This window comes from Microcebus murinus, chromosome 2, assembly GCF_040939455.1.
Source record: "Microcebus murinus isolate Inina chromosome 2, M.murinus_Inina_mat1.0, whole genome shotgun sequence".
Lineage (NCBI taxonomy): Eukaryota > Metazoa > Chordata > Mammalia > Primates > Cheirogaleidae > Microcebus > Microcebus murinus.
This window is the reverse complement of record NC_134105.1, coordinates 51,074,057-51,098,428: the sequence shown is the minus strand read 5'-3', so window position 1 is coordinate 51,098,428 and position 24,372 is coordinate 51,074,057. Positions and strand designations below refer to the sequence as shown.

Sequence of the window (24,372 nt, the reverse complement as noted above, 5' to 3'; positions counted from 1 at the left end):
GGGTTTCTGCTTTCTGCTTGCATTGTTTCCCCTTCCTACTTTTATGTATATTTGAATTTAGAAAGCTATACATATTTATTTATTGTATACATTATATATGGTGTGTAATTTTTATATACACACACATATATAATCAACCTTTTCTCACTATTTTATTTCACAGCCTAGCTCAATAAATATTGTTAATTTTGACCTTAATTCTGAACTGTAAACTGCTCAGCAATACTGCACACAGTATTGAGCACAGGGTGGTAGCAAGACCACATTATGGAATGTACATATGCCCATTTATGACACTTGAATTTTATCTTGTAGGTGATGGGAAATCTCAAGCTATGTATCATAGGCCTTCAAATTTTAGTTATACTCACACTTACCACCACCATTACTGCACCAAGAGAAATATGTACTTTCTTGATGTTTATATGGCATATACATTAAAAGGTTTATCACTTTCTAATTAAAGAAGCTGAACCACTGTACTTCTGGTTAGCCACTTAACACAGCTCTTTCCTCCTGGGTTAGAATAAAATGTCCCTGCATAAATAGCTATGGATATATACAAAAAAAAGGCAATCATTTCCCCACAAGGTTCTTTAAATAAAAAGGCCCCAAGGACACTAGTAAATTAGGTGAGGGGTGGTTATTAGGAAAGAATTTGTTCAATAATTGAAAAATCTCTCTTGTTGATTGGCCACAAAAGCCCTACTGGGAATAATGATTTTATAGCGTGGGAGATTTGGGGGTAAGAATGGATGGACAGAAAGAAATCTGAGAGTCACCTTGTTTCCTCCCCTATTCCCATAGGCAAAACCAAATCCAACCCACCTTTCTACACACCTACTACTGGTTAGTAGCTCATGCCATTTCTACCTCCAGCCTCCTAACTGTCCTGTTAAACTGACCTCCCTGCCACCAGCTTTGGACCTCTCCAATCCTCTCCAGAGGGAGGAGGCATGTCGTTAAAATGTAAATTTGGTATTATCTCTCCCTTTCTTAGAAACTTTTGAGGGAGCAGGGTAACAGGGTTTACAAAGCCTTGAAGGACCTGGGAGCTGCATACTCCCCTCACCAGTCTCACCTCCTGTCCTCCTCCCGCATCCATCCTCCAGCTCTTTGCTCCACACCCAGGGAACCTCTCCCAGTTCTCCCAACAGCCCACGCTCACACTTTCTTCCAGAATGTCGCTCACATTGTCCTCAGTGTCCTGTGCTGTCACAAGAGTAGTTTCGCTCTCCTCTCCAGCAACAATTCTGCATGGTGCATGTGTTACACTCTGTGCTTTATCTCAAGAAAAGCCATTCTAAAAGACCACACATTACTCACCACCTTGCCAGAGGCTGTCAGGCTTAAGGATTTTATAGCCTATGTTCTCCTAGTTCTTCTGTCAAACATGGTTACATCTTACATTAATATTTGCAGTTTTCAATGTCTGCCTAGAAAATTTTGCAAGGGTAATCTCATCTGAGTATCTTTTTCTTTTCTTTTCTTTCTTTTTTTTTTTTTTTTTTTTTGAGAAAGGGTCTCACTCTGTCACTCAGGCTAGTGGCATCATCATACGGCATCATATATCTCAGTGCAACCTCAAACTACTGGGCTCAAGCGATCCTCCCACTCCCATCTCCTGAGTAGTTGGAACTACAGATGCACACCACCACGCCCAGCTAAGTTTTGTAATTTTTGTAGAGACAGGATCTCACTATGTTGCTCGGGCTGGTCTCAGACTCCTAGCCTCAGTGATCCTCTGGCCTTGGCCTCCCAAAGTGCAGGATTATAGGCATGAGCCACTGCACACAGCTCCTTCTTTTCCTTTTGACATGGTTTTGTTAGCACCCTCTCCAAAGAAGGGATGGTTACATTAACCTAACAACAAAATTGCCATCTTCTTCTCAATTATCTAGTCGAAGAGATTGAAAATGTATCTTCAGTAGAACTTCTTACAGTGAATGAGTCAGATGTGGACATGGCTGAAGCCTTGGTTAACTTGCAAAAGAATTTTATTTACGTTAATATCTATGCTTTTTATTTTAAAAGGTCATGCAAGCAACCTACAAATCCTTAATAATGATTCTCAAAGCTCTGCCTTCAATATGACATATTTAAACACAAGGCAATATTAAAGACTGAGGCTTCAAAAAAAACCAAATAGTCACGAGGAATTCTGGGTCAAGGGACATTATAGAAAGCATTATTCAGGTTAGGATGGAAGAGAATTTGCAGTTATTTCCTTAAATGTTTAAAACAATAACCATGGAGGGAAAAACCCCAAGTCATTGTTCTAAAGATGGCACCAATGCTTTTTAAGATTTTAAAGTTTTCAGGAGTTATAACTATTTGTACAATAATATCTAGGTTGGAGTTCTGATTCTGTCACCTACTTGGTATGCTGTGACCTTGGACAAGTCACTTATCCCCTTTGAGCTTCAGTCTCCTTAGCCATAAAATGAAGATAATTATACCTAGCTCATAAGGCAGTTATAAAAATGAAGTAAAATGGTGTTCATGGAAGTACTTAATAAACTAAACATAAAGCATTGATGGTTTTTATACATGCCCGATGCCAAAAAGCAATACAATTAAAAGAAAAAACTCTTTCCAGAACTTCAGTTCTCCATCTAAGAGTCCATTTATTTCACCAGGCTTTTATTTTTATTGTTCTTAAAAGCACACCAAAAGGATCTCTGCTGAGCCCCAGCAAGTAACAAGTCCAGTATGTACTAATCAATTCCTACAATTAATTTTTGGGATTGTGTTCTTTTCCTTTGCTTTTTTAGAAGAACCACTTAGTATGTTAAAATCCTTAATATGAACAGGTGAATTAACATTAAAGAACCCGAGTGCCAAAACTGGAACAATGTACAAACCTGCAGTAATTGATGGACTGTGGCCAGTTGATGCACATCTGTGAAGCTCTATCCACTGTAAATAAGAGAATCTACCATTGTTTTCAGAGCAGCTCAACTCCCCTGCCAACAGAACAGCCTTTGAGCACCCTCCAATTTTGCTATAAATTCCAAATTTGCGATTCTGATATAATCATCTAATGTCCGACCCTTTACATGCCTAAATGGATTTTAAGAGGAAAGGGGAACCTAAATATTTTTATAAACCATGCTAATATCAAAAATACCACTGTTTTCTTATGTTCCAAGCCCCTGGAATACTTTGAGAGAATTCTGAAAGGAATGTTGTCAATTTTACCACTTTCAAAGGTGATTTTAATGAAGCTAAAGAGAATAACGCTTCATCAAGGACATCAATCTTCCAAACATACCTAAGTGAAGTATATTTGACAAGCATGAAGGCATTTACTGATAGCATCATTGAGGCCTGTCCAAAAACAGCCATTGATTAGGGGGAGGGGAGGTGTTTCTGACAATGAACTTCTGTCTCTCCTTCTGTAACAAACAAATTAAAAAATGCATAAGGCTCAAATGTGATGAGTCTATTTCTGGTCTCTTTTCTGTAGGGACTCAGGGTATTTGCTTTTGCTATTCCTTTTACTTAGAACCTCTTCCTAGCTCTTTGCATAACTGATTTCATCTCAACCTCCAGGAGATCCATTCAGAAAGGTACCTCACCACTCAATTCACCAAATATTTATTATTCTGAAATATCTAGGTCTCCTGTCCTCTCTCTTTGGTTTACATATCACGATTTGGGGATGGAAAAGAGAGTTGACCACACAGACAGGTACTCCTCATTGAGTGGCCCATTGTTAATAGTTGTATGCATAACCCACCTACCATATGGATAAGAGAATAAAAGCAGAATAAATTTTATAAAGTAAGGCTATCAGCAAATAAGAGCTTAGAGAAGTCTGTGGTCAACCAGAGCCTGCAATCTCTAACCAGGTGCACCAGGGCCAGCACACTTAGGCCTGGAACCAGGTCCCAGGACCTGCTGAGAGACTCCAGGACATGAGGAAATGGAAGTCCAGACCCACCAAAGTAATGAACATGAGGCAGCGGGCAAATTACAATTTCCATCTCAGTATCAGACTGACATGGAGCCAAATCCCAACTCTACCTTGTGTAGTAAGTCTGGTGATATCCCTGTGCCTCAGTGTCCTCATGCAAAAGAAAAGAAACTAATGAGCACTGCTGGCAGCAAGATGAAACACAGGGACAACAGCCTCTGCCAATCTGGTCACCAAATGCTTTGTCTGACCTGAGCTCATACTCAGCAGAGTATAAGACCCATCCCTCCAACTTGAGGCTCATAACCTATTTAAAACAACACTTGCTGCTCAGGTTATAATTAGCAGTATCTGATTATTATAAGGAAGATGAGAGGGCTTTATGAAGTGTTAATGAGCAACTCTGATTTGTCTGGCATCAAAGTGAGAGGGCAATGACCTCAGGCCCTGGAGCACTAAGACAAAGGGTGGCAGCTTCCCCGTGTATTCACTGTGCGTGACCTTTGGGAAGTTACTTCATCTCTCTGGGAAATTTGGTCTGTTAACTGGGAATTAATACTAGTCCCTACCCCCCATGATTCCTCTGAGAATTAAATAAGACAGTGGATGTTAAAGTATTTCACACATGTCTGGCAAATACACAGTAAGTCCCAAATAAATGATATGTATTTTTACCATTGTGACTTCCTCATCAAAGATTCTGAATTTCAGTCTTTCATGGAATGCTGAGAATTTCTGGGAGGTCCTGCTTTGCCATTTTTCCTAGAAATAGAACATCATAAGCCTGGGAAGCCAGGGGCTATAAAGTAACTAACAACCAGGGCCTGTTTTTCTGGAACTGAAACATAGGAGGGGTATGGTAGACACTGCTATTTGCCAACTAAAATCTATTCTCCCTTCTTCCTCTCAGGAATATTTTGCTCTCAGAATAAAACTCTACATTTCCCAGACTTTAGCCGGGTATAAGCATATGATTAAGTTTCAACCACCAGGACTTGAGTGGAGGTGAGAATGCAACTTCTAGGCTGTTTCTTGGAGAGAAGAGGATTACCTTTCCCCTTCACCTTCACTTTCACAGTGGCTAGAAAGCAAATGTGCTGGTTGGCTGCCTTAGATAAGGAGGAAGAGAGTAACACACTAAGCATCAAAAAGCAATACAACAGAAGGGGCCTGGGACCCTGGGTCCTTCGTAGAGTAGACCATCCCTTCCAGATAGACTTTCATATGAGCAAGTAATAAGCTTCCATCTGTTTAAACCACAGTTATGATGGTCTCTGTGACATGTAGCCAAACCTCTAGCTTCATAAATATTGTAGACAATGTGGACAGGAGAAAAAGATGGGCAGAATGTGGTAGAGGGTTACAACATGTCCCTGGTGCAGAGTGGGGTCTCATAATTATTTGCAGAATTAGACATCCTCTGCAGGACTCCAGGAAATCAACCCAAATTTTGAATATTGAGGTCAGCTAAAAAAACAAGAGGGACACGGGTCAGCTGGACAGTACCCATGAGGAGAACGACTAGGGCAACGAAAGGTCAAGAAAACCCATCTCATGAGGAAAGACGGAAAGAGCTAGAGGAGAAAGGTACACCAGAAGGCAAGATTAGGTTTCAAGCAGCTCAAGGTAGTAAGTTGAACACTTTGCACTCAGGTTCCCCCATCTCTAAAATAAATAGGTAAAACCAGAAAAATCCCTTTTAGCTATCCCATGAGGGATCTATAGGTTCAGAGGAATTTATGTAGCATTAAAAGACAGAAATACAAACTACCTAGATATAGCACTGAGAAAGGGTAGATATCCACTGAATTCAAAAGACAACATCCTGGCAGTGTTTCTTGTCCTGCAATAGAATGGCTACATTCGAAAGTCCAGAGCTACCTCACTAGAAGAGTTCAATCGGGGCTAGACCTGGATACAGGTGCCTAGAGGAAGTGCTAAGTCTTGGAACAATCAGGGACTTAAAACAACTTCTTAGATACTCAGCTCCTTCTAACTGGTCAAGAAAGTGGGCTTTGTAATAGATGGTCCTGGGTTTGAAACTAGTTCTACTATTTATCTGACTATATAATCCTAAACAAGTTATTCACCTTTTTATTTTTTTTTGAGACTTAGTTTCCTCATTTTAAAAATAAGGATAGTAAAACATGACTTGAAGTATATTTTAGTAAAAGAGATAATATATACTGAAAAAAGACACCTGCACTCAAATGTTTATTGCAGCACAATTCACAATTTCAAAGATGTGAAATCCAAGTACCCATCAATTCATGAGTGGATTAACAAAGTGTAATATATGTATACCATGGTGTACAACTCAGCCATAAAAAGGATGAACTAATAATGCCTTTTGCAGCAATTTGGAAAGAAGTAGAGACCATTATCCTAAGTGAAGTATCTCAAGAATGGAAAAACAACACCACATGTACTGTCTAATAAATTGGAACTAACTGATGGGCACACAAGCACACAGAGGAAAGTAAAATTTATTGGAACTCAAGCAGGGGGAAGGGGGTGGAAGAGGAGGACAAAAATCCACCTAACAGGTACAATGTAACAGTATTCAGATAATGGGCACATTTATAGCCCTGACTCAAGCCATGTATCAAAAAAAAACCTGTACCCCCTTAATATCTTGAAATAAAAAATAAATAAAAATTTTAAAATTTTTTAAGAGAGATAATATACATACTGAGCACACAGCACAACATAAACTCATAGCTACTCCTAGTAGTCATCACAATCAAATCACTTTATAAAGGGAGGAAGAGAAAGATGTGAGGAGCTCAGAAGATGAGAGCTAGTCATCCTGGTGGAAGCATCAGCAGGCAGAGGGCTGGAATTTGTGGACTGGGTAAGTAATTGCACAGCCCACATAAACTAGGGCTTGCCGCATAAATGTGTGGTTGAAGTGTAGGCAGGATCAAAAGCCACTCAAAGAGTGGGAGAGGAAGGAGAGCTGGTGGTTGCAGGCTCATCAGACACTGGGAAAGCACTCTCACCCAGACCTCTACCTGCCCCTTCAATATTTATTATCTATGAGCAATTATAAAATCAGAAAGGTGCCATCATGAGGAAAATACAGAGCATAATCAGGGCACAGATACGAAGCACCTGACCTAGACTGAGAGGGTCAGATAAGGGTTTCCAGCAGAAATGATATCGAACTCGAGAACTGCATTACTGAGGCAAAGGTGTTTGGGGGTGAAATGTGGGGAGCAAGCTCAAGCTGATGATGTGTTTGGAAGAGGGTGGAGAATCATAAAGCCTCTCCAACTTTCCCTCTAAAGTTCCTGCGTTCTGAGTGACCACTAAGACTGCCATGTCCTTAACAACTCCAAGATTCTACAATTATGGCTTCAGATAAAAAAGCAAAATAAAGTAAATGCCCTATCCACTGAGGTTACGTATGTTTTAAAAAGAATAAGTAAGGGTGGGTGTGGATGTGGTTATAAAAGGGCAACATGAGGGTTCCTCGTGGTTTTGGAACTGCTCAGTATCTTGACTGTGGTGGTGGATTCAGGAATTCACACAAGTGACAAAACAGTATAGAACTTACACACACACACACACACGTGCTCATACTCACATGTGCATGCAAATGAGTACAAGGAACTAGGGGGAATTTGAGGTGGCGTGAATCAATGTCAATATCCTGGCTGTGATACTACACTACAGTTTTGCAAAATATTACCATTGGGAGAAATGGGCAAAATTTATATCTCTGAATTGTTTCTCACAACTATACATGAATCTATAATTATTTCAATAGAAATTTCAGTTACAAAAGTAGCTACAGGAAAAGAATATGGTTACATGCTGGGTGTGGTAGCTAAGGCCTGTAATCCCAGCACCTTGAGAAGCTGAGGTGGGAGGATTCCTTGAGGCCAGGGGTACAAGACAAGCCTGGGTAACATAGCAAGACTTCCTCTCTATAGGAGGCTGAGGCAGGAGGATCAGTTGAGTCCAGGAGTTGGAGGCTGCAGTGAGCTATGATTGCACCACTGCACTCTAGCCTGGGCAACAGAGCAAGACCCTGTCTCAAAAAAAGAATATAGTTACATAAAATTATAGTTATGAATTATGAATTCATTGGTGACATTTTAGCAAAATACATTTTAAAAAGTTTAATTAGTAGTACTCTAATATCCAAATATTCTTTTGTAATATTTTGATAGTTCTTTCATTTTTACACTAATATATATATATTTATAATGATCTTCCTATATATGTGTGTGTATGTATGTTTATTTTTAATTGATTGAATATAGTTTGTTTTTTATTTATTCTATTAATTTTATACTTTGAAGATCTTCCCATTATATTAAAAATTCCCTGAATGATTATTCTTTGATGGATAATATTTAATAATACTATATAGGCATATCATAATTTTCTGAACCAATCTATTTGGGGACATTTCTGACTTTCAAAATTTTTTCTATTATAAATATTTCTGCAATAAATTAAATCTATCTGGCTGCCAACATTACTGAGATGAAAGAGAAAAAGTCCCCAGATACAAAATGTTGAGTCAGAATGGATCTTAGAAATCACCTGACCAAACAATTCCCCTAAAACAAACACATACCCACACATAAATCATTTTATAGTTATGGAAATTATGTACCCATTTGCACTTTAGGAAGTAAGGACAATGCACAATTTCAATTTCAAAAGTTCTCTATGTAAAATAGCAAAGAAAACCATGAACCACCAACCTTGCTCTAAGTCATTTTTGACTTTGTAGAATCAAGTAGAAAAAGCATAAATGAAGGAAACTATAGAGAAAAAAAAAATAAAGACTCTGCAACATGATAGATATGGTTCATATTCCCATTCTCTGTAACCTTGGGAAAGCAGTTTAACTCTTTTAATTTTGTTCCTTCATCCATAAACATATTCTCCTCCTTACTGGACCTTCGGTAAACATTGCTGTCCGAATGAGTGAAGTACTGGCATATATAGGTACTCAAGTGCTCACTGTTATTAAACATTCAAAGTTCTTCCAAGCTTCTAGTTTGGAATAGATAAAGATGACAACGCTTTTTCCTCCATCTTTTTATCATTCTATTTCTTCCTTTGAAAGTACTCTTTCTGACTTTATCTAAAATGTTCAAATCCTACCCATCCTGCAAGATTGGCCTCCAGTGCAACCTAGCTAAGGTCAGTCTCTACCTCCTTTGCACCCCCTCACAGAGCATCCTATCTGTGCTTGGCACATGTGTATTAGAGTTATTCCTGTATTTGCCTTATCCTCCCTTTAAGTCACTTCCTCGCTCTAGGCCTCATTGGATGAGATTGGTAGTTGTCAAACTGGACCCTACACAGTCCTGGGTTCCGAGTTATACCCCAGACAACAATGTTGGGGGAGGGAGAGCAGTGGTCTCAGAAAATCAGCGTCCAGTCTCCCACCCTTACTTTAACCAGAGCTGCTCTGTTTTCACATACAGTCATGCACCATGTAATGACGTTTCCATCAATGACAGGCTGCATATGAGACAATGGTCCCATAATATTATGGTAGAGCTGAAAAATTCCTATAGCCTACTGATGTTATAGCTGTCATAACATTGTAGCACAGCACCTTACCTTTTCTATGTTTAGATATGTTTTGATGCACCAATATGTGCAATTGTATTACAATTACCTACAGTGTTCAGTACAGTAACATGCTATACAGGTTTGTAGCCTAGGAGCAATAGATTATACCACAGAGCCTAGGTTTGTAGTAGCCTACACCATCCAGGTTTGTATAAGAACACTCTATAATGTTTACATGACAAAATCGCCTAAGGATACATTTCTCAGAACATATCCATCATTAAGCGATACATGACTGTATTTTATATATTCATAGTCTAGGAAAGGCTTTATTGAGAAAAGGAATCTAGTACTAATCAAATTTGAAAACCCTAAACTAGAAAATACACAAGGTGTCAAGATTCCATAGCAGCAGTGCACAATAAATAACAAAAACAAGTAAAATTTCAATGAGCTAGACACTGTTCTAAACATTACATCATTCATCAACATTTTTTTTTTTTTTTTTTTTTTTTTGAGACAGAGTCTCACTTTGTTGCCTAGGCTAGAGTGAGTGCCGTAGCGTCAGCCTAGCTCACAGCAACCTCAGACTCCTGGGCTCAAGCAATCCTCCTGCCTCAGCCTCCCAAGTAGCTGGGACTACAGGCATGCGCCACCATGCCCGGCTAATTTTTTCTATATATATTAGTTGGCCAATTAGTTTCTTTCTATTTATAGTAGAGACGGGGTCTCGCTCTTGCTCAGGCTGGTTTTGAACTCCCGACCTCGAGCAATCCGCCCGCCTCGGCCTCCCAGAGAGCTAGGATTACAGGCGTGAGCCACCGCGCCCGGCCCATTCATCAACATTTTAATCATCACACAATCATAAGAGGTAGATATTCTTAACTCCATCCTAAAATGGGAACCTGAATCCCATAAACTAGAAGTGGTAAAGCCAGCCTGTACACCCAGGCAACACAGACTCAGATCTGAGTTCTTAACCATAGTATGTAACTGTCTTCTAAGTTCCTTTAAGGTCAGCTACCTTGGCTTTTGTTTCTTTTCTTTTTTCTCCCCCACAGCACAGTACTCCCCCTGTGACAGTACTAGTCACTAAATAATGTTTGCTGAATGAATAAATGCTTGAATGAACAAAGGAAGTCTATCTTGGATTCCATGGAAACTGAGACACAAACTTAAACCTTCCGGGACCTCGGCTGCCTCCAGATGACAGCCCTCACCAAACACAACCATTTTATGACTTAAGTCTTTTCCACACCATCTCCTTGAAAACTAAAAGATTTCTTGCAGCCTGGAAGTAATTCCTTTTCAGTGTGGTTCATTATCTTCAACTCATAGTTAGTATACTTCCTCTGTCAGGGTTTCTTCCCCTTGGCAATACTGATATTTTAAGCCAGACAGGCCAGGGGCAATGGCTCACGCCTGTAATCCTAGCACTCTAGGAAGCCGAGGCGGGTGGATTGCTCGAGTCAGGAGTTTGAAACCAGCCTGAGCAAGAGTGAGACCCCGTCTCTACTATAAATAGAAAGAAATTAATTGGCCAACTAATATATATATAGAAAAAATCAGCCAGGCATGGTGGCGCATGCCTGTAGTCCCAGGTACTCGGGAGGCTGAGGCTGCAGGATTGCTTGAGCCCAGGAGTTTGAGGTTGCTGTGAGCTAGGCTGACGCCATGGCACTCACTCTAGCCTGGGCAACAAAGCGAAACTCTGTCTCAAAAAGAAAAAAAAAAAAAAAGCCAGACGATTCTCTGTTGTGAGGAGCTGTACTGCACATTGTAGGGTGTTTAGCAACACCCTGGCCTCTACCCACTAGATGCCAGTAACAATTCTCCCTACTATTGTGACAGTCAAAAATGTCACCAGACATTCCCAATGTCCTGGGAGGGGGACACAAAATAGCCCCTTATTGCCAACCACTGCCCTAATGAACTAGCTTTTGTAGAAACACCAGGAAAACAAGAGAGAAAAAGAAAATCAGGCAATGGCTAATCATGTTTAGAACATAAATAACAATTTCCTTTCATCTTTGGCTTCCTGGACTTCATCATCCACTCTCAAAATTCTTCTTAAACTAGGCTGTTCTGAACACCCCATAATGTAACATGCAATATCACTTCTTGATTATACCTTGACTGCCTATTGACTGCCTCAACCAAGAGTTTTGGTGATAAGTATCCTCACATTTATGAGGACTTGTAGGGTCTACAAATTGCCCTAAAGTTTATGAACCATCCCAGAATGAATAAAGCAAAGAAAAGGTTCAGTGCCTTGTAAACTGAAGAGAGTAAAATGATCCACCTTGAAGAAAACCTCAAGATAATAAAATATTCTCAACACTGCCTTACTTCACTTCAACCTCTTGACACAGTCCACACTTAGGCACCTACTATAGGGCAGGGAAAGCACTAGGCACTTTTCTATACCTTATCCCATTTGATCTTCCTAATCTGGTAAGAAAGGCACTTCTGTTTTACAGAAGGAGAAATTGAGGCTCAGAGGATTTAAATGACTTGCCCAAGGTCACAAAGCTAGTTAGCAATGTCACAAACTTGAATCTAGAACAACTACTGGCTCCAACTCCAGCTGTACTGCAGTATTCTATAAGAAAAATAGTAGCCACAACCAATGAAGAGCCAAGAAGGTTAATAAAAATCTTTTCATTCATACTCTATACATAGAGACAAAAGGATATATTTTAAATGTTCACAATGGTCCTTCATGGAAAACAAGTTTGTCAGTTATTTTTTATTTTTTCTTTATGTTTTTCTGCATTTCCAAAATTGTTTTGCCTTGCATATGTATTACCAACATAAAGAAAAGTCATTAAAATTCATTTTCAACAACAGAAATAATTCACGGACATTTAATGCCACTTTCACTGACATTTAATGCCAGTTTCAAGCAAACCATTATCATCACTTCTCACAAGACTAGCAAAGATTAAGAAGTTTGATAATACTCAGCTTTGGCAAGGATGTGAGAAAATAGTCTTACATACAGTTAAAAATTTAAGTTGGAACAAGATTCTTAGCAATATGGCAAGATCTATCATAATGTGAACTGCACATGGTCTCTTAATAATTCACTTGTAAGAATTTTTCTCACAGGTACACCACACATACAATATACAATAATATACATTCAAAGATACTCGCTGCCTATCAATAGAGGGACTGGGACAGTGGAATTCAAAACAGTCAGGTACATCTTTAAATACTAATGCAGAAAGTTATCCAAGACATAGTATTAAATAAAAATAAAAAAAAAGTTATGTGATAGCATGTATAGAAGGATCCAGGACATACAAGTGTATATATTATATATGAATGGATGCATATGTATATGTGGTATGCAGAAATCTGCGAGTATCTTTATAGTTTATATAAGCTTATACATGCATAAAAATTTTTGCAAGTATAGGCGAAAAACCATTAATATTAGTTGTGTCTGAAAAAGCTGGGGAGAAAAGAAATGGATTTTTATTTTCATTTTTATATCACTCTCTGAATTGTTTTAGATTTTCTTTTCATGAACATGTATCACTGCTACAAACTAAAACAGGTTTGGGGAGGGGTTGGCTTTGAAGAGCCAAGAGGCCTGGCTCTCATGCAATAGCTTAAAAACAAAGCAAGACATGAAATAGAGCTGTCTTCTGTTATAACTACAAACGCTCACAAAACAAGACAATGTGTGAAAGTTTCCCAGCCTCTGTGTGCCAGTGAGAGGCATAATGGAGACAGTTCTCTCCTGGCACACTGAGAGACAAAGCCAGGCTCCTACCCCCTGTTAGACTTTAATGCCTGGATTTTAAGACCAATAATTAAGTAAAATCCTGTTACGCTTTTTAAAACAACCTAAACCAATTTCCCTAGCGGTTAAAACCCAATTTTTCGTGTTCTATCCCTCTAACTTGTCTCCTCCTAAAGTACCACGGGGGTGCCCAAGATCCCAACTCTCCTCCTTTGCAATCTCTGTCATGCCCCAATATGTCAAAAGACCTGGGCTGTGCTGCCAGCTTGGTTGTATATACGCACATTGAACCTAACAGAGCTTCTCTCTAATATTTTGTTAATGTCACCTACCTCACTGGTTCATTTCAAGATCAACATACAATAGAGTATAAAAAGCATGCTGCTGGTGGGAGGTGTTTGTTCATAATGGGGGAGGCGATCACATGTGGGGGCGGGGAGTATATGGGAAATCTCTGTACTGTACCTTCCTCTCAATTTTGCTATGAACCTAAAAATGCTCTAAAACAAATAGCCTTTAAAAAATTAATTTTAAAAAAAGGCTGAGAATTAATGTTGAAGAGTATAGTTGCTGACCTCGTCTATGGTATATTAAATCCTATCTACAATCTGGAATAGCTTTGGAACCACATCAAATTCTTTCTCAACACAAGTGGCCAAATGGTCTCTTAAAAACACAGCTCAGGCCTCATTTGCTGTCATTCCCTCCTAGCCCAGTGTCAGTTACACCAGTTACATACTCCATTCTGCAAGGCTGTCCCTCTCCTGCAGGTCTTTGCATTTGCTGAACCAAGTACTCGAAATGCTCTACACTCAGCCTTTTCTTTTTCCTGCTTGTTTCTGTCTCCTCAGTTATCAGCTCAAGCATCTTCTCCTCAGAAAGGCCTTTCCTGACCAAAGGAGGTCTCCCCCCTCCACCCTCCTGGGCTATTCTCTCCTCAGTCTAGTCCCTCCATAGCATTTAACGTACCATGAGATCATTCCCCTTCGTTCACTGGTCTGTGCACTAAAGCGTAAGCTCCTAAGTGCCCGGGTCTTATCTGTCTCATCCTCTACTATACCCCCGTGGCTAGAACAGTAGCCACACAGTAGGCAGCCAGGAGGCATTTATGAAATGACACGAATGACAAGTTACCACTGCAAAATGCCTTCACGTATATTCTCACGTTTTGCCCCACCTATAAAACAGGTAGGAGCAGCATGATTTTTCTTTATTTAAGTGACTTGCCCAAGATCATAGCTAGTAAGTGACAAAGCCAGAGCTTATATTTGGAGTGCCTGACTCACAATTCCCTGGTATCCTCACTGCTCAACAGCATCCACAAATTTGGACTTGGAAGGGTTGAAAATGGAGCAATCTATCCAGGCTTCAGCAATAAGGGAGAGGAAGAGAAAGATCTGCTTTCTTGCAGAGGTAAGGTAGGAGAGACAGGGAGGGGAAATAAATGGTGAGCTATTATCTTGTACTCCCTGGGTGCGAATTAGTAAGTAAAATTTGTTCCTTCATCTGAATGAAATGCCGCTACCTCTGGGACAGAGCCTTATGAAATCTCTCATCACCAAGTCACAGTGTGGAAGGAACACTTTGCTAATTGAAGCGGCAAGTGAAATTTTAGGTAAGCTAAATGCAATTACCCAAATTGGAAAGTGACACCAGTCTTCACACCTATTGAGCCACACGCAGCAGGCTGAGAGCTAAGTCACACACACCCCCCAAACTACAGTCATCCACACACCTTGCTGGGGCAGGGGGCTCCAAGTCTCCCAAACACACTGACTCACTGACTGGGGAGAAGACCCAGACAGGAAAGGGGAGAAGGAGAGAGGAGAGGGGAACAGAAGAGTAGCAGAGGCAAAGGAGAAGAGAGAGGGATGAGGATGTCTACGGTGGAGGATAAGGAGAAAGAGGAACACGAAGGAAGATAAGAGCAGGAAGGACCACACAAGGGAAACTAAAGAGAATAAAGGGCAGGGAGAAATGAGGACTGTTATTCTGCTAAGGTTTTTGCTGCAATGCTCAAGTTGCCAAATGCTGGTACGAGACAGTCCTTGAGAATTTCTGGGGTCAGGTTTTTTTTTTTTTCCCGGTGCTTGTCTGTTTCCATAGAGACTGGCAATTTCTGCTCTCAATAAGCATCTTCCAAGTGTCCCAGGTGTTTGATCTTTCTTGCTGTGCCTCCATCACCAAGCAAAGGACCAGAGCTAGGGCTCGCCTGGTGAGAATGGGCAGAAGGGTGGGCCGGCCACCCTACACCATCCTGGCCTCCGGCCTGGGGCCTGGCCTCAGCCCAGGGCCACAGAGCTTCAGTTCTAGCATTTCTGCCGATCACCTTACTCCTTCCCCAGGCAAACAGAGGGCCTGCTCCCGCCTCCCGACCCTCTGCAGCACTGCCCTGGGGATGTGCACAGCCGAACATGCAGCCTACCAAAAAGCTGAAAGCCTGGGCAAACCAGGTGCCATGCTGACGGCATACTCAACCCTTCCACAAGTATGTTCGTGGTGAGCTTGCAACATAGAAAACCAGCTGGTCACATTTTCCACTTCTGGCAGAGATCAGAAATACTCCCTTTTCTCCTACTGCCATCCAGGCTAGACTTCTCTGGCTTCCCCTACACCTCACACCCCACATCTGTCAGTCGTCGGTCTGTCATTCACCTGCACGATGCTTCCTTGAGCTGCCTCTTTTCCCCAATCCCAAGGGCACTGCCTTGGCTTGGGCTTTTCTTATTTCTCAGGTCATCAACTAGACTGCCACTTGACTGTTCCCTCATCCTCCAGGTGCACGCTCTGTCTTCCAGTACCTCCCTTCCCTTCCTACTAAGGCAGGCAGCCCCGGGGCCCAGGAAGCTCTGTGTGCAGTCAGCACCTCAGGTGAATCTGATGCAGCCAGGACACAGTTGGGGACCGCAGGTGGGATCCATCCTTCCTGCAGCTGCAAGTGGTTACCTCCAGGATTCAGGTTCTGCCCTGGAGCCCCAGCGTAACTTTGGGGGGACCTAGGCTCTTCTACCTTCATAACCTGTTCCTCCAATAAGAGAAAAAAATTATATATTTTATGACTGCATTGATATACAAATGAATTCATTATTGTTATACTTATTTATTTTATTCTGGTTTTTAAAAGAAATTAAAATTTTAGAATTTTTATGGACCCTAAAACTATTGTGGTCCCTAAGCACTGTACCTAGTGGATGAGTCAGCCCTACCTCACCACTGTCCCCACTCCTAGTGGCTTCCAATGCCTGCATAATAAAGTCCAGGCTCCCGAGAAGGCTCACCCTGACCTGAGCTCAGTCTACCTTCCCAGCACCATCTGCTACAACTCTACCCATCCATCTGGGCTCCAGCTTCAAGGCCTAAATGCAATTCTCTCCCATACGCTATGATGCTACTGTGCCTTAGCCCTCAGCCCCCAATTTTTCCTTCCTTCTTTCCCTACTGATATCTCATCCAAACATCGCATTCCATTGTTGCCATCCCCAGTCCTCCTGGTGAAATTATGACTCCTTCCTCTGCATCCCTATAGCACTTCACATGCCTATTATTATACCACTTATTCACCCTACCGTATCCCGAATATCCCCAATTCCAATGTGCACTTCTCTCACAGCATAACATTTCTAAAATCAGGAAGTGGCTTACAACATTTTCCAAACACATTTGCCAGCTACCAGGTAGACCAGGTAGAATACTACACCACAACATGCCAATGGTCATTTTCCGCACGTGCAAACCCAACACTGCACAGGAGGCACCGGGTCATCTGGCTGCTTCCTTGGTGGTGTGGTATTTGCATTGTTAATGCCACACACAGTTCAATTTAAATTTAAAGTTTCTCTCCCTAGTACCTTTAAAAATTATGTTCTGATGCATTATGGAAATAAAAAGATATTTTGGATCCAAACTATGGCCTGTGATATGTCAGACAAACCAATTAAAGGTAGTAGAAACTAGCAAGAAACTGCCAGGTCTCTTGGCACATGTTATGAAATTTTCTAATTCCTTGGACCGTGAAGAACTTACTCCTCAGATACTGAGCTGCTCTGTCAAAAGCATCCAAGTAGATTTTAGGAATAACTGTTTAATATACAATAACTATAATTTAGTTTCTTTCCAGAGCTACAAATTTTGCAACGTGGAAATTCACAGTCTAAATTCCAGGATTCTTCAATCTATCTCAAAATTGCAGCTTTTTTTCAAAAAGGAGTTCAAAGTGGTGAACACTGATTATAAAAAGCTTAAGTCACCATAACACTTACATATAACTGCAGGTGGCCAAAAGTGATACAAAGAACTCTTAATATTAAACCTCAAAATAGCTATGATGCAGACCTTGTGATACTGCTTAAGAAATACAGAGAGCTATAGATAAAAATCATTTATTGTTAGTTCATAAAAAATTATATATTTCTAGTTCCATTGTTTTCTGCGTAAAAAAAGGTAGTTACCCTTATGATAATAAATCATATACTAGATTGCATTTTTTGGTCAAAATAGCACAGTCTTTTGGTAAGCTAATTATTTCTTCACATTTCTGCAACAGAAAACTCTTAGGGGTCTAGACTCTGTATTAATCATCTGTCTTCCCCCTCCAATGTCCTTGCATATGAAAAAATTTTCATTATTGAATTGATTTAGTTTTCTGGCAACAGTTTCATTGCTTTCAAGCCTGGGCTTACTTCTGTTAAAATCGAGCTGTATGCTTATTTTTAGGTTTGGATGGGCATATTTCATTATAAATGCCCTTTTTAAAAATTCAAACTCCGTTCATGCCTTTATTTATTCAACAAGTATTTGTCAGGCTCCTAACAAATGCCAAGCTGTGACAAGAATACAAAGGTGAATAAGACACAGCCTTGCTCTGAACTTTACTTACAGTCTAGAGGGAGAGACAGGCCGGGCAGCACATCACAACTGCATGCAAAGAGAGCCATGGGGGAGAGTACAGGCTGCTGGGGAGCATGGAGAATGACCATCACTGCAGCCTACAGGGTTAAGGAATATCAAAGGAAGATCACCTGTAAAATGGGCATCCAGATGGCCTATAAATTGGCCTAAGTTGAGGGAAAAGTGTATGCAAAAGCATAGAGATGGGGATGGGGTGTGAGGAGGGGATCTAGCAGTAGAGAAAGGACGAGAAGTTTTGCTGGGCTAGATTTCAGAGGTATAAGATGTCCCGTTAAGAATATCCTGGACTTAATCCTAAGAGCAGTGGGGATCCATTTTTCTTCGCAAGAGATCCATAAATCTATAAAGCTGTACCAATTATATTATTCTCTCAATATCAAGGCTTAATCAGATTTATTCAATGCTGGTTTTGCTCTGCCTGCTTCATTTCCAATGTTTTAAAATTCTTCATCTTATATTTAAGTCAAGAAGACATATTTGTCTTGTTTCACAAGAACAAAAACGAAAAACAACTGCACCCATTTTAGTTCCCTCAATCACTCCTATTTATCTTTTCCTCTGAGAAAGAAGCAAATAAAAAAAATCACCACTAAATTCTTCACTTGCAATCGTACGGGCATTTCACTCAATATAAAATGAGTAGAGCCTGTGTAAGCTTTAGGCAACTTGTTTAACCTTTCTGGGCCTTGGTTTATTCAACTATAAGAGAAAGGTAACTATCACCTATCTTACAGGTTATCAGGTATGGAATGTCCGATTTCCTTAAGTACTAAATTTGACACTTGATATCTCTGACATTTCACTTTAACACTTCTTGTTTTTCCTTTCTTTCTTTTTTTTTTTTTTTTATATTGTGAAGGTACATCCTCATTTTTTCAAACACATGTTTTGGCTTGTGATTATCCTTCAAATTTTTTTAGAGCAATTTTTGTGAAACCATGGATAACCCAAAAATTCATGTTATTTTTTAACATGTGATCTGCTGTGGAACCAATGCAGTGCAGATAGCTTGAAATATCAACAAAGTGTTTGGGAAGGCTGTGGCTAATGAATGCACAATACATTGATGGTTTGAGAAGGTCCACTGTGGTCATTTTAATCTTGAAAATGAACCATGTGGGTGACCTGAGACCAAGGTGGATAATGATGAACTGAAAGCTGTAGTGGAAGTGAATCCATCTCAACCTACACATGAATTAGCAGCAAGATTTGACATTACTATTCCAACAATATTGGAGCATTTGAAACAAATGGGAAAGGTAAAGAGGCTGGATAGATGGGTTCCACATGAATTAAATGAGCATCAGAAGAGAAACTGTCTCACAGCTTGCCTTTCTTTGCTGTCATGACATAAAGGCGAACCATTTCTACACTGTATTATTAAGTGTGATGAAAAATGGATTTTTTTTGACAATCGCAAGCATTCGGCACAATGGTTGGATAAAGATAAAGTGCTGAAACAGAGTCCAAAACTGAATATTTGTCAAAAAAAGCTGATGGTGTCTGTTTGGTGGTCTAGCACTGGTATTAATATTATCCACTACAGCTTCATGAAACCTGGTCAATTGATTCCAGTGGATGTCTACTGCAACCAACTGGATGAAATGATGAGGATGCCTGCAATTAAGCAGCCAAGATTGGTTGGTAGAGACAGGACAATGCTCTTGTAAGACCACATGCCACATAAAACAAACTACAAACAAACAAACCACAGAAGCTGGACTTAGAAACTCTCTGTCATCCACCATATTCACCAGACCTTGCACCAGCTGACTGCCACTTATTCCAGGCTTTGGGCCACTTCTTGCAAGGAAAACTATTCAATTCTCAACAAGCTGTAGAAAATGCCTGCCACAATTTAATGGCCACTGGCTCTCCAAGCAAAGCTGTGTCAATATTTTAGATGCATACTTTGATTAATTGTACTGCTTCTTATTTAAGACATTATAAACTAAACTTTTGATTCCAAATCAGACATTTCATATTTAATGACCTAACAGAATTCTTAGGAGGTTTAAATAAGATACCATATATACAGTGTTTAGCATTATGCTTGAATTATAATTATTAAATTGCAGCTATTTTTATCATTAAGCATTATCAAACAATGTATAATATATATACATATATATACATGGTTAAATTTTGAATTTGTATTTTAATTTTAATGGTACACACATACATATATACAATCTACATGTTTGCAAACACATACTATTTTTGATACAGGGTCTATCTTTGTTGACTGAGCTAAAGTGCAATGGTGTTATCATAGCTCACTGCAACCTCAAACTTCTGGGCTCACATGATCCTCCTGCTTCAGCCTCCCAAGAAGCTGGGACTACAGGCATGCACCACCATGACCAGCTAGTTTTTCTATTTTTCATAGAAACAGGGTCACACAATGTTGTTCAGGCTGGTCTTGAACTTCTGGCCCCAAGTAATCCTCCTACTTTGGCCTCCCAAAGTGCTAAGATTACAGGCATGAGCCACTGCACTTGGCCCTACACACAAAATAGATTGTATGTCAAAAGTCCTTCCAGATACTTTCCATAGGAGTTACTTCAGAGGCAAGGGCCTAAAGAATCAAGGAGAGAAGAGAGTGCTTTTTCATGTTATTACTTTCTATAATCTTTAATTCTTTTTTAGCCAAGAGCCTGGGAATCTTATATAATAAAAATTTATGAAAAACTCTGTTATGCAAAAATCAAATAAATAAATTATTCTCAAAGCTTAGGATAATAATACAGAAATCACTTTATACAGGAAAAAAAGGTGTGAAAGCTAGGTTTCATGAGCCTAGAAAGGAGGAGAACTACACTAAGAAGAGCAAAAGTATTTATTCTCAAATTATCTAGGGCTGCCATGTAGAAGAGGATTGGATTTACTTTGTATTTAGAGAACACAAAGGCTAGTTTTGTCCAAATAGAAGAACTCTGTACTGATTAGAGCAGTCCATAGATACTGCCCCAGAAGGAGGTAAAAGCCCCATCACAAAAGGTGTGCAGCATTGGCTACACGGCCATCTTCAGAGATTTCGTTCAAGGGATTACCTTTCCAAGTCTATGAAACCTGCAGTCTCTAGACATTTGAAATTTGACACTTAGATGGACACATCTTGCTCTGTTATCCAGTAACTAGTGTATTTTTAAATGGTTATCCAGAAACATCCAAACTATAGCCACAAATTAAATAAGTTAGATGAATCAACTTTGCCTCCAACCACAAGACCCGTAAATAGGCAGGTATTCTTATGAAAAGATTATTAGTAAATATGTTTATTATATTTCAGTAAATTATAAAGTCATTCAAATACTTCACAATGTTAAAACCCAGTTCAAAATGTAGATGCTGTGTTTAAACACTATCTAGAATAATATTTGTTAAAGATAATTTTTGTTTCCAATAGATTCACACTACATAGTATTTTAGCATTCTTCATTACCCATATTCTTTCAAATTTCATTAATATCTGTTTCCAGACTTCAATTGGACTACTCTTTTATGGCTGGCCATTATGAACTTGATAAATTAAGTCTAATGATAGAACACTTCCATGCCTTAATATTGGGAGTTCAACTTTTCTGGGTTCTACTTTCCCTGAAAGGTAGAGTACACACAAGGGAAATATGGGGTTTGATGAACTGGAATAGCTGCAGTGCTTTTGAGACATGGCAGGATGACCTTTAAATGACAACCTTTTTAGAGAATAATTTGAATGAAGAGAAAGTTAGCCAGAGAAGGCAGAGAGTTCTGCAAGACACACTGAGCTAGGAGACTGCGCTGGTATCTACCACTTGACAATCTGTTGACTTAGAAAGTCATTACATTCCTCTGAACATCCGTCTCTCTTTTATCTAAAAGCAGAGGGGAAAATCAAAGTAGATAATACTGTTTCCATTTCAACAATCAGTTAATATTATGCCTACCCAGAAAGACAGTTTAATTCAATGGAAAAAAAATTCTCACCTTAGAGTCAGAAGACCCAATTCTGGCTGTTAATAACTAGCAATTTTGCCTTGGACAGGTCTTCTACCATCTCTAAGAATAAGTTTCTTCATATGATAAATTGGGAGGGCACAGAAAGCAAAGAAAAATTGCAAATGCATTCTCAGGTTGTTTTAAGCCTCAACTAAAGCTTTATATTAAGAACAGGGATTACAATTCCCCTTTTATAAATGGAAACAGACTTTAAACGGTTACTAGGTTTTTCAACTGGTAACAATAGTGCAGAGGTTTGATACCAAGTCTCTAAGCATAGACACACGCTGCTTTACCCTACCTATTTAATAGAATTCTGGGAAAATGAAATAAGGTAAGTGTCCAAGTGTTTTATCTATTATAAATAACCATACAAATGTAAGGTATTGTTATGACTAAGCTATAAATTCTCTGGAGAGATACTGACATATTTTTTCATAAACATTTCTGTCAGAGCAAAAACCCCATAAAGCACCTATCCTATCCAGCATGTCACAGCACATCAGTTCAATAAATGGACAGATTACTGCTACTTTAGAAATGATCCATGAATTTAATTAGATATCCTAAACAAATGGATACATTTACACTGCACAGGCTACACTTTGAGGATCTTATAAGAAAGAACTATAATTAGACAAGATATAGTTGCACTAGTAAATGAATCCCACTCTCAGAGTCCAATTCCTCATTCAAACTAAACAAATAGCATCATTAGACTGCATTCTCAATTGGAAATATGCATCAAAGTTGTCATAAGATAGAATATACTGCTGCAACAAAGCCACCACGTTCCCCTAACCAGATTTTGGAGTGAATGGTGGGTAGGGGGAGGAGGAAGGGAATCCCTGCAGCCTCTTCAGACAATGCTAGATCAAACTGAAGAATCAACTCCTGGCAATAGCACTTTAGAGATACAGTATTTTTAATGAAAATACTTTCCCATCGTAACAGTTTATCAAGGCAATCCATTCTCCTTCTCCTAATCTATTGAAAAAGTCTGATTTAGTGAGAAAGACAAGCCTCAAAAGTCCAGGACTTACCCTAGGCTGCTCTGTTAGAGTTACTGCCCCTACTAACTAACAGCTCCCTAGAAGCCGGAAGGATCTCATTCACTACTATATTCATGCATAGTACTCAGCACAGTACCTCGCACATAACTGGGCTCAGGAAATATATGTTGAATTTATTCTACAATGTAACATACTTCAAAGACCAATTCCAACTCTTAAAATGATAATCCCTATAAAAAATTGAAAATATGTGAATTTCATATTTCTTTCATTTCCCTAAAGTGAGGCTCCTCCATGCTCATTTGGAATGTGTTCATTTTTATTTTGAATGTTTACATGCCCACTACATTCCCAAAATGATCAAGGTGGCATCATTTAGACTAGTACATGAATCTTTTTTAATATATAAATGCAATCATATCCAATCAAAAGATGGGTTACACTTTGATATACCATAGGTTTGAAAAAATATAAATCACATAACCACAAATATCAATACCAAAGCCCTGAAACCATTTAGGGGTGGGGAACCTGCCACCTCAAGGCCACAGGCAGCCCTCCAGATCCCTGAGTGTAGCCCCTCGACTGAATCCAAACTTTACAGAACAAATCCTTTAGTAAAGGCCACACTCAAGGATCTAGAAGGTCACATGTGGCACCAAAGCTGCAGGTTCCCCACCCTCCCACCAATACTTTATTTAACTTCAATACCAGTTTGAATGGGTAAAACTCATTTTCAGCCCAGGACATTTGAATTTGTGTGGACAATATCTCATCCCACTTCAGATGAGAAAAATAGAAAATGATAGCCCAGGGACAGCCATTACTCAATTAAAATAAGCAAGCATGTGTTTGCAAAGTGCAGCATTTAAATTCAGTTTGGTTTCATTACTGTCCAAAACCCCAACATGAATCTTTCCTCTGGAGTCCTCAGCTGTCCAGTATTAAAGTTACCAATGTCTAACCAACCACTGACCACTTCAATTATAAATTATCTCTATGTAAACAATCCTCTGATCCTAGTTCCCTGGAAAGGTAAGCAAATAGCTATAATAATACCCCTGGTCCACCGTGGGTATATTAAATGACTGTTTTGCTATAGAAATCGCTAAATGCTAGCAGCATTTCCAAGAGAGGACTCTAACTTACTAAAACATTTTATAAAAGATGGTTGCAACCCCAGATACAAAGTTTAGAGGCATTTCCATTGTCCCTACATTGTAAAAAGGTTGACGAAATTTTAGTACACTCAA

General features: G+C 39.5%; 1 protein-coding gene across 3 annotated transcripts in view; it reads right to left on the bottom strand.

The window, feature by feature from the left end:
• Window positions 1-24,372, bottom strand: part of DNAJC6 (DnaJ heat shock protein family (Hsp40) member C6) — a 150,422-nt gene that overhangs the window by 78,388 nt on the left and 47,662 nt on the right. The gene's annotated exons all lie outside the window — the stretch shown is intronic.